The sequence below is a fragment of the Gopherus flavomarginatus genome, chromosome 10 (genome assembly GCF_025201925.1).
Source record: "Gopherus flavomarginatus isolate rGopFla2 chromosome 10, rGopFla2.mat.asm, whole genome shotgun sequence".
Classification (NCBI taxonomy): Eukaryota; Metazoa; Chordata; order Testudines; family Testudinidae; genus Gopherus; species Gopherus flavomarginatus.
The window spans coordinates 81,137,271-81,148,604 of NC_066626.1; positions in this window are offsets into that span (position 1 = coordinate 81,137,271).

Genomic DNA, 11,334 nt, shown 5'->3' on the forward strand with positions numbered 1-11,334 from the left:
ATAACGAGGAGGCCAGTTCGGGCCAACGCCTAGGAGCCAGGCCAGGGCTGTCCCCTCCTGGCCATTCTCCAGGGCCTGGCCCAGGCAGCATGAGGATGCCCGACATGCTGGATTGGGGATTCACGCAGAGCCCCTCATCACAGGACTGCAGCAGCTGGGGCTTTAGGAAAAACACAAAGTCTCACCAGCCTGGCGATCAAATCTCGAGCATTAGTGGCACCGAGGGCTCAGTCTGATTCAGCAGGACAGCCTCCTGCCCCAGCCCTGCAGCTGGTGATGTCGCAAAAAAGTCCCTCAGCAGTGATGGAAGCTGGGCTGGGATCTGGGCTGGGTCAAGCTGTCACCTGTCCTGAGTCCTGAAAGCAGATGCTGTCTGCTGGTCTCAGACAGGTGCCCAGCTGCTTCAGGCCCCACGACCCCGATTGTGCCAGAAACGCGAATCTTTCCCACGATCTAAACTTTCCGCAGCTGCACGATTCTCAGAATCCCGCCAAGGTGCTGTTAGTGGCCTGCTGCGTCCCGCCCCAGAGCTGGCTGCACTTCACAGGGTGACAGGAGGACTCTAGCCAAACAGAAAACATAGTCATTGATCAGCATTATTTTATTTGTTGACAATGTATAAATTCACCCCCCATCTGGCAACACCCTCCCCCCCCCCCGGCGTTACAAGGACCCAGCTCGTCTCTCCGAACTCGCTTCGCCGCAGTCCTTCAAGTGCCTCTTTATCTGAGGCCTGGCCCCACCTCTCCCTGGTGGCCGGGTGACTCCCCAGAGGTTAGTGACGAATTAGAAATAATTTAATTTACCTCTCTTGTCAGGAGCGTTGATGAGCTGAAAGGCCCTTGTCAAGCCGCGAATCCATCTTCCTCCAGCCTTACATCAAATTTCATTCACTAATTAGAAACTCTTGCCCCCGGTGCGTCCGATTTCCCCCCCTCCCCACCGGCACCATTATGAAAATAAATAGTTCCATTAGCTGCATTGTTGTGGCTTCTGGGTCCCTGACGCCTTGAGTTATTAGAGCAGGAGGGAGGGCGTTTGATTAAGATGAATGATTTATTAAGGAAAAGGGCTCTGATTAGATTTAATTCCCCCCCCCTCACTCTCCAGTCCATCGGCCAACCCCCCGCCCCCCAGAGTTGTCTGTGGGAAGGTCACCATGAAATTGCTGAGTGTTCCTCAGCAAACCTGCCGCTGAGCCTGTCGCAAAGCCCTGGTTCCCGGGGCCCATCCTGTTAGCAAGTGAGAGGGGTCGTGCTAGTTATCATGTGCCCACTGGTCCTTGGTGTTCTGCGTCTCGCTAGTGACTGGTCCATATAAGCAGGTAACAGCCTATTACTGCTACCAGCTAGCGGAGCCACTCCATTAGCTGCAGGCGTAGGGTCGTGAGCATCCAGCACTGAAGCTCTGGGGTTTCGTCCCCAGTGAGGCCCCCCTGGGGGGGGCATTACTGGTTCAGCCTGATGCTGGGCTGGGGAGGAGCAAGCCAGGGGCTGCCCCAGTGATTCGTCAGGAGCCCCAGGGCACTGCAGGGACCCCTTGGGCGTCGCCATGAGGACTTCCTGGTGGGCCTAGATGCGAGCGGCTTGCAGGCTGCATCATGGGGCCTGGGTGAGACGTGGCCCCACAGCCGCACTGGGCCACATGCAGGCTCCCGTGAAAGGGCAGGAGAGGGGGCGCGAGCATGAAGGGAAGGAGCCCCGCTTGCCCTGCGCCATGAGGCCGTGCCGTGGGTGGGATCCCGGAGGAGCTGCACCGGGCCAGTGCTGGGACCGCGGGGCTGGCAGACACCACCAGGAGGAGGCTGTGAATAGGGGACGGATGAAGCAGCCCCAGTCTCAGCTCTCTCCAGCTGCAAGGGACGCCCCAAAATCCGGGTGCTGGGGGTGAGCTCACGTGCCAGGAGCAAGGGGAGCAGCTCCCTTTGTGAACAGCCTGACGGGCCAGGGTGGCTGCTAGGCGAGTGGGAGCTGCTGGGCAGTCCTTGGGGAGCGGGGCATCATGCCTACCCCTCCTTCGTAGCAGGGAGGCGTGGCTTTGCAGGGGGGCTGTCTCTCCCTTTGGGTCCCCTGTGATGCGCCAGGAGTGGGGACTAGCTCGGTGGAGCAGAGGTGGGCCCGACTCCGGGAAAGGCTGGCTCCGTCTCTGCCCAGGCGCGCGACACGTCATGCAGAAGCAGAAGTGCAAAGCCCAGACTCTGGCCCCTTCGCTCCCTGCCCTGCCCCAGCGCCGACACGCAAGGGAGCTGGCTCCGGTGGGGTGGAGGTGGCGGAGGGAGCTGCAGTGAATGGGAAGGAAACGGGTGCTGGGAGAGCTGCTCTCGCAAGTCGTGCACCTCACATTCTGCCCCCTAAATCCTTGGCCTGCATGTTGGACTCGCCTTCCATTCCTGCTCTAGGCAGCTGTGCAGGGCTGAAAAGAGCTGGTGTGCTCCGCCCCAGAAGTGGCTGCATCGCAGGTGTGGGAGGGAGCGATTCTTGTGTCTAGCACTTTGGGGCAGAGGGGGTCTAGCCGGAGGACCTTGCTGGGAAGAGGATGCGCCCACAGCTGCCTGCCCATGCTGCAGGGAGAGCCCTGCACTGCTGAGCCTGCCAGGTCTGTGCCAGCTGCAGCCTCTGAACCGGAGCAAAGCTCTTTCCTGGGTGGGGAACTGGGACGAGTGCCTCCAGGCATCCACGTCACGTGGCATTTCTGGGAGCCTGGATAGGCCCCGCCCTGCCCAGGCCCCAGGAGGGCAAAGCCCAAAGCAAACACGGGGGGCATTAGTCACAGCCCAGCGACAAGCACATAAAGGGGGCAGAGCCAGCCTGGCCGGGGGGGGGGGCGGGGAGGGCAGGGGAGGCCTTGAGCCAGTCACATGCAGGGGCAGCGCGGGGCGGGGGGGGCGCAACATTCCTGGTGGGGCTGGATTTGGGTCCAGCTACTTTACAGCGTCTGGGCTTGGAAGGTTAACTCTGAACAGTGAGCGTGGCCTGTCAGCCGCGCACGTGTGTGTGCAGGTGCACGTGTGAGTATGTGTGTGTGTGTGCACACGTTTATGTGTGTGTGTATGTGTGTGCGTGCACGTTTATGTGTGTGTGTGTGTGTGTGTGCACGTTTATGTGTGTGTGTGAGTGCATGTGTGTGCATTGTACATGTGCTTGTGTGTGTGTTTGTGTGCATGTATGTGTGTGCATGCATGCACGTTTGCGTGTGTGCGTGGACGTGTGTGTGCGCGTGTATGTGTGTGTGTAGGCGCACATGTGAGTATGTGTGTGCGCGCATGTGTGCACATTTGTGTGTGTGCAGGTGCACATGTGTGTGTGTGCATGTGCACGTGTGTCTGCATGTATGTGTGCGTGCGGGAGCGTGTGTGTGTGCATAAATGTGTGTATGTGCATGTGTATGTGCATGTTCATGCATGTTTGTGTGTGCGTGTGCACGTGTGTGTGTGTGTGTGTGTGTGTGTGTGTGTGTGTGTGTGTGTGCACATGCAGCACTGCCCTCTCCAGGAGGAAATCAGGGCTGCTCAGCTTTACATCAGAGCCCCTATACTGCTGATGGCTAATGATGATTCTCCTTTCGCTCCAGCCTGAACTGGGGCTGGGAGGAGAGAGGAACGAGTGGGAGGGAAATGGGGCTGAGCCCCCTGGGCACAAAAAGCCTCCTGCAAAGGGCTTCAGGGTGGTCTAACCACCAACATCCTCAGGCTCTGCCCTGGCACAGGCCAGGGAGGGGGCATGATGGGGTGGGGCGCGTGCTGCCTCCTGCCTCTGACCAGCCAGGCTCAAGTCATCTCCCCTCTGGCCCTGCACAGGGACGAATCTGGAGGGGACAGATACAGACGAACCCCCAGAGCCTGGCCCAGCCAGGGGGTCCTGGGAGGGGAGGGGGGGGCAAGTGCTGGATCCAGCGTATTAGAGTAATGGCCCCATGCCGGCTTCGCTCGGCCCATCGATCGCGCCTGTCACGGGGGCTCTCGTGAGACCCCATTAGCTCAATTGGAAAGCGCTGCATGCTGGCCAGGGGCCTGGGCCTGTGGGGAGGGCGGGGGGGGGGAAGGAGCGTCGGACTCACGCTCCAGCTGCTCAGCCATGTGGGGCAACGGAGCATTGGACCCAAAGTGTGGGAGGGAGCCCCCTGCATTGGGCCTGCCCCCTTTCCTGCCGCCGGAGGGCCAGCCTGGTATTGCCCTGCAAATCGGGGCAGACCTGGGTGCTGGGCAGAAGCAAAGTAAGTTTGGGGCTTTCACATTGATGCCCATAGCAAACCTCTGGCTCTGGGCTGGGCTAGCAGGGGCTGCAGGTCGGGAGTGAGGGGCACCGGCAGAGCTGTAGGGGGAGCCCAGGGCTGGGCTAGCAGGGGCTGCGGGTCAGGAGTGAGGGGCACCGGCAGAGCTGTAGGGGGAGCCCAGGGCTGGGCTAGCAGGGGCTGCGGGTCAGGAGTGGGGGGCACCAGCAGAACCAGGGGAGCCCAGGGCCAAATCAACAGCTCTCCCAGACTGATCTCTGGGTGAGATTTATGCCCGAAGCCCCAGTTGCCCCAGGCCAGCTGCCCACTGCACAGCAGAGCCCCCGGAGCCACCTGGCCCCCGTTCCCTGCACTCGGCAGCTCTGGCAAGTTGAAGAATGTCCCCTCACCCCCTCCACCCCCGCCCGGCCACAGCAGCGCAGTGCACAGCAGCTCCTGCCCGGGCCGCCCCAGGGCCCAGCGCACTTGAAGAAGTAATTAGGCTAATGAACGTGTCAGTGTGTGACTGGCATCTGGGATCCCCCAGTGCCCCCCCCTACACCCGCCCCAGCAGCACAATAGGGCGTCGGTGGCAGAGGGGCCAGGGGAAGGGGGGCAGCAGGGTGGGGGAGGGAGGGCTGGCGGAGGCTGCCAGACTCCTCAGGCATCTGCTAGCTTGTTAACCACAATAAGCAGAGCCCACCCTGTGTGCTGCCCCTCCCTCCCCCGCCCCCAGCCTCCACCCCCTCCCAGACCCCCCACAGAGCACCTGCCGCCCCCTCCCCCCCCCAGCCACAGTGCATCTCTGCCCCCCCATGCCCTCGGGTGCCCCCTGGCCCTGACACACACAGCCCCCCTCCCCCGCAGCACCTCGGCTCTAAGCCGCATGTGCGGCCCCTGGCTGACCCGGCCCAGGTCTCCTCCTGTGCCCATCACCCTGGTGTCCAGCTTGTGCATTAAGTAACGTGGCCGAGAGTCTGTCCCGCGTGGCTCCTTCTCTCGCTGGCTGACGAGCCCATCACCACCTGCTGCAGGTCAGCACTGGCCGTGCCAGCTGCGGGCAGAGCCACCAGGCTGCACAAGGGGCTTGGGTCTGCTGAGAACGGTGCTTCACGCTGGGTGTGGGGGTTCGAGCCCCAGGGGAGCATGACCCATCTCTCCCCAGTGTCAGGCCAGAGGTAATGGGGTCACCAGCTGCCGGGCTGGTGGGCTGCTGTGGCCAGTTCTCGGCTCAGTTTGGGGCAGGAGCCCCGCACCTGGCTCTGGAAGGCTCCATCCAGGCACCCCCATCCTGGCTGGGCCCGGCTCCCTGTTGCTGGACAGACTGGGCACCGCTCGCCCCCTGGCCTGCTCCCATTTCCCCATCGTGGCCTCGCCCTGCTTACTGGCTGGGCCCTGCGGTGGCTGTGCTGGCCGCGTCAGGGGGCTCCATGTCGAGGGGGGGGAGTCACTTTGCCCCTGAGTTTCTGGCAGTTTGTACCAAACCGTTTCCCTTCCCCACTGGGCTTAGCCCGTCCTGGCTGGGGGCAGATGAGCGGGAGGGGTCATGGTGCTCCAGCCTGTGGCTGGGGGTCTCAGGGATCCATGTGTGTTCCTTGGCATCCTGTACCCAGCTGGGCTCCCTGGGTCTGGGTTGGTTCCCTGGGTTACCAGATCAGGGCAGATCCCCCTGGGTTACCAGATCAGGCTGGAGAGTCTGTGGGTCACTGCTGGATCAGGACGGGGTCCCTGAATTACCAGATCAGGGAGGGTTCTCTGGGTCAGTGGATTGGGGTGGGGTTTTGGGGTCACCAGATCAGGGCAGGTTTTCTTGATCACCAGATCAGGTGGATTCTCTGAGTCACTGGGTCAGGATGGTTCCCTGGGTCACTGGATTGGGGTGGGTTCCCTGGGTCACTGGATTGGGGTGGGGTTTCTGGATCACCAGATCGGGGCGAGTTCCCTGGGTCACCAGATTGGGGCAGGTTTTTTGGGTCACCAGGGCAGGGTGGGTTCCCTGGGTCACTAGATTAGGGCAGGTTTTTTGGGTCACTGGATTGGGGTGGGGTTTTTGGGTCACCGGATCAGGGCAGGTTCCCTGGATCACCAGATCAGGGTGGGGGGTTTTGGGTCACTGGATCAGGGTGGGTTTTCTGGGTCACTGGATTAGGGTGGGGTTTTTGGTCACCAGATCGGGTGGGTTCCCTGGGTCACCAGATCGGGGTGGGGGTTTTGGGTCACTGGGGCAGAGGCGGGTTCCCTGGGTCACCGGATCAGGGTGGAGTTTTGGGGTCACCGGATCGGGGCAGGGTTTTTGGGTCACTGGATCGGGCGGGTTCCCTGGGTCACAAGGTCACTAGATGAGGGAGGCAGAGTCCCTGTCCCAAGCGCAGAACAGAGCAAAGCCGGTAAAGGGGAAAATCCTACAAGCCCGTTAAACCCCAGTCGTGTGAGTGACAAGGACACTGCCTGGCACATACGATGCCCACTCCGTGCCTCCAGCCCTGGCCCCCTGGGAGGCTGGGGTGGGGCCTGGGACCTGAGGGGTGGGACGGGAGCTCAGACAGAGCCACTGAGGTGGGAGGGCAGAGGGGGCGGGGGATCCCCTTGTTAACATCTCCGGGTCGTGTCGCCTTTTCACACGGTGAACAGAGGCCAGCGGGTCCCTTCCCCTGAGCTCAGGCGGGGGGGGACAACGCCCCCCTCCACAGGAGCCAATGGGGAGGGCTGGCAGCTGCCCCAGATGGGAGTGGGTAGGCGCAGGCCCCACCCTCCAGCTGCCCCTTCCCCCTGCACCATTCACAAGGTAACGAGGACAAATTGATGGAGACGTCTCCATTGTGGTCTGTCTCTGGCAGGCCACGGCCCAGCCACCCGCCACCCACCGCCAGCCCCATCCATCACCGCCCAGCCCTGAGTTAGCTGGGCCAGGGCCAGGATGGAGCAGAAGGGTCCCACCCCCCCAAGCACTTTCCGGGGTGCCCAGCTCCCCTGCCCACAGGCAGCGCTGCCTGAGTGCCCTGGCATCGACCTCCAGCCAAGCCCCAGTTCCCCCATCCGCTGCCCCCGCCTCACCCCTGTCCTGGCACGGCCCCTTGGGGGATGGATTCTGTGCCCCGTTCGTTCCGTGGGCTCAGAGCAGGGACCCCAAGAGAACCAGCAGGGGCGCGCAGGAACGGCTCAGTCAGTGCCGACCCCACGGGCTCCAAATCGGGGGCTGAGGGGAAAGGCCTCAGAGTCCATTTGCTGAGCCAGCCAGTTCCTGCCCTGGGGCCAGAGCAGAACCGGTGCCCCCCAGAGGGGACAGGCCCCTGCCCCATTTCCTCCCCCCTCCCTTCAGCCAGGCAGTCCCTGCCATGGGGCCAGATCAGAACTGATGCCCCCTAGGGGACAGGCCGAGTGCCCCATTTGCCCCCACAAGCCAGGCAATCCCTGCCCTGGGGCTGGATGGGAACCGGCGCCCCCTAGAGGGGACAGGCCCCTGCCCCATTGCCCACCCCCTGAACCAGCCAGTCCCTGCCCTGGGGCTGGATGGGAGCCGGCGCCCCCCAGAGGGGACAGGCCCCTGCCCCATTGCCCACCCCCTGAACCAGCCAGTCCCTGCCCTGGGGCTGGATGGGAGCCGGCGGCCCTCAGAGGGGACAGGCCCCTGCCCCATTGCCCACCCCGAGCCAGCCAGTCCCTGCCCTGGGGCTGGATGGGAGCCGGCGGCCCTCAGAGGGGACAGGCCCCTGCCCCATTGCCCACCCCGAGCCAGCCAGTCCCTGCCCTGGGGCTGGATGGGAGCTGGTGGCCCCCAGAGGGGACAGGCTCCTGCCCCCATTGCCCACTCCCTGAGCCAGCCAGTCCCTGCCCTGGGGCTGGATGGGCGCCGGCGCCCCCCAGAGGGGACAGGCCCCTGCCCCATTGCCCACTCCCTGAGCCAGCCAGTCCCTGCCCTGGGGCTGGATGGGCACCGGCGCCCCGCAGAGGGGACAGGCCCCTGCCCCATTGCCCACTCCCTGAGCCAACCAGTCCCTGCCCTGGGGCTGGATGGGAGCCGGCGCCCCCCAGAGGGGACAGGCCCCTGCCCCATTGCCCACTCCCTGAGCCAGCCAGTCCCTGCCCTGGGGCTGGATGGGAGCCGGCGCCCCCCGGAGGGGACAGGCCCATCTCCTGCTCTGCGCTGGCCGGGCAGTGGGGCTGGCTGTGATTTATGACACGGGCGCTGGCGCGATGGAGCCCCCCCTGCCAGCTGGCCACAGCTGAGCCGGGAGGTGAGGAGGCAGCAGGAGGAGGTGGGCCCTGAACTCCCAAAGGGCAGAGCCAAACCCTCCCCTCTTAATTAGCACCAGTCCTCACTCCCCGGCCAGCCTGGGGCCAGGACAATTGAAACCTCACTCCATAAAGCTCCTCTCCCGGCCTGACCCCGGGGACCCTGGGGACCAATTTGTTCTGCTCTGTAATAAAACCCTAATTCAATTAGACTCCAGCGGCCTCGGAATTAGCCCCCCCACTCCCGCATCGGCCTGGGCACTGGCTCGCTCTGCGCTGTGCTGGGGCTGAGCGGGGTCCCTGGGCACCCAGAGCCCAGCCCCAGGGATAGAGTCTGCACTGGGGGGAGGGGGGGGGATTGCTGGGCCTGAGAGGCGAGTTGGGGGCTCGGGGGAGCTGGAGGGGGCCTGAGAGGCGAGTTGGGAGCTCGGGGGAGCTGGAGGGGACTTGAGAGATTTGGGGGCTCGAGGGAGCCAGAAGGGGCCTGAGAGGGGAGTTGGGGGCTCGGGGGAGCCGGAGGGGGCCTGAGAGGGGAGTTGGGAGCTAGGGGGAGCTGGAGGGGGCCTGAGAGGCGAGTTGGGGGCTCGGGGGAGCCGGAGGGGGCCTGAGAGGGGAGTTGTGGGTTTGGGGGAGCTGGAGGTGGCCCCAGGGCCTGAGAGAAGATTTGGGGGCTCAGGGGAGCCGGAGGGGGCCGAGAGGGGAGTTGGGGGTTTGGGGGAGCTGGAGGGGGCCCCAGGGCCTGAGAGGAGATTTGGGGGCTCAGGGGGAGCCAGAGGGGGCCCCAGGGCCTGAGAGGGGAGTTGGGGGCTCGGGGAAGCCGGAGGGGACCCCAGGATCTGAGAAGTGAGTTGGGGGCTTGGGTGCCCCATGGCCTGAGAGATTTGGGGGCTCAGGGGAGCCGGAAGGGGCCTGAGAGGTGAGTTGTGGGTTCAGGGGAGCTGGCAGGGGTCTGAGAGGAGACTTGGGGGTTTGGGGGAGCTGGAGGGGGCCTGAGAGGCGAGTTGGGGGTTTGGGGGAGCCGGAGGGGGCCTAAGAGGCAAGTTGGGGGCTTGGGGGAGCTGGAGGGGGCCTGAGAGGCGAGTTGGAGGCCCGGGGGAGCTGAAGGGGGCCTGAGAGATTTGGGGGCTCAGCAGAGCCAGAAGGGGCCTGAGAGGGGAGTTGTGGGTTTGGGGGAGCTGGAGGGGGCCCCAGGGCCTGAGAGAATATTTGGGGGCTCAGGGGAGCTGGAGGGGGCCTGAGAGGGGAGTTGGGGGTTTGGGGGAGCTGGAGTGGGCCCCAGGGACTGAGAGGGGAGTTGGGGGCTCGGGGAAGCCGGAGGGGACCCCAGGATCTGAGAAGTGAGTTGGGGGCTTGGGTGCCCCATGGCCTGAGAGATTTGGGGGCTCAGGGGAGCCGGAAGGGGCCTGAGAGGTGAGTTGTGGGTTCAGGGGAGCTGGCAGGGGTCTGAGAGGAGACTTGGGGGTTTGGGGGAGCTGGAGGGGGCCTGAGAGGCGAGTTGGGGGTTTGGGGGAGCCGGAGGGGGCCTAAGAGGCAAGTTGGGGGCTTGGGGGAGCTGGAGGGGGCCTGAGAGGCGAGTTGGAGGCCCGGGGGAGCTGAAGGGGGCCTGAGAGATTTGGGGGCTCAGCAGAGCCAGAAGGGGCCTGAGAGGCAAGTTGGGGATTTGGGGGAACTGGAGGGGGCCTCAGAGGTGAGCTGGGGGCTCAGGGGGAGCCGGAGGGGGCCCGGGGCCTGAGAGGCATGTTGGAGGCTCGGGGGAGCTGAAGGGGGCCTGAGAGGGGAGTTGGGGGCTCAGCGGGAGCTGGAGGGGGCCTGAGAGGTGAGTTGGGGGCTCAGGGGAGCTGGAGGGGGCCTGAGAAGAGATTTGGGGGCTCAGTGGAGCCGGAGGGGGCCTGAGAGGCAAGTTGGGGGTTCGGGGGAACTGGAGGGGGCCTCAGAGGTGAGCTGGGGGCTCAGGGGGAGCTGGAGGGGGCCCGGGGCCTGAGAGGCGAGTTGGGGGCTCAGGGGAGCTGGAGGGGGCCTGAGAGGGGAGTTGGGGGCTCAGGGGAGCTGGAGGGGGCCTGAGAGGGGAGTTGGGGGCTCAGGGGAGGTGGAGGGGGCCTGAAAGGGGAGTTGGGGGCTCAGCGGGAGCTGGAGGGGGCCTGAGAGGGGAGTTGGGGGCTCAGGGGAGCTGAAGGGGGCCTGAGAGGGGAGTTGGGGGCTCAGGGGAGCCGGAGGGGGCCTGAGAGGGGAGTTGGGGGCTCAGCGGGAGCTGGAGGGGGCCTGAGAGGGGAGTTGGGGGCTCAGGGGAGTTGGAGGGGGCCCCAGGGCCAGAGAAGCAGCCAGGGGATGGATCCCAGTGATGTCCAGCTGGGGATGGGGCCCGTTGTGGCCAAGGGCTCTACAGGCAGCCCTGGCGGGGAGCTCCGGGCAGGGCTTCGGGCCAGCCCCTAAGAGCCCAAGGGGTCCCCACTCCTCTCCCGCCCCCAGGTGACTCCTGGGCTGGGGGCAGCGTCGGTGGGCCGGGCCCCATTGGGGTGACGGGGGTGCAGGCTGGCCACCATCCGAAGCCCGAACTCGCGCCTGGCCCTGCTGTGGGTGCCTGGCTTGGCAGCACCTGCCTCGTCCCCCTGGGCCTGCGCTGGAGCCCGGGTCCCCACAGCCCTGTCCCTCCCCGCCCTGGGGCAGCCGTGGGGGGGGGCCGCAGCCAAAGCCCCCCCAGGCCTGGGCCCAGCTGCCCTGCCCCAGGCGGATTTGCTGTGGGGCAGCGCCCCCTGCTGTCCCTTTGGGAGCACTCCCGGGGCGGCTTTATATGGGCCAGGCCAGGAGCGGGCTGGGAGCCTCCGGGCAAGTGCGGGTCTCCCCCCCCGAGTCAGGGCTGCCCCTGAGGCCCCGGCCCCTGTGCCGGCAGGGGGG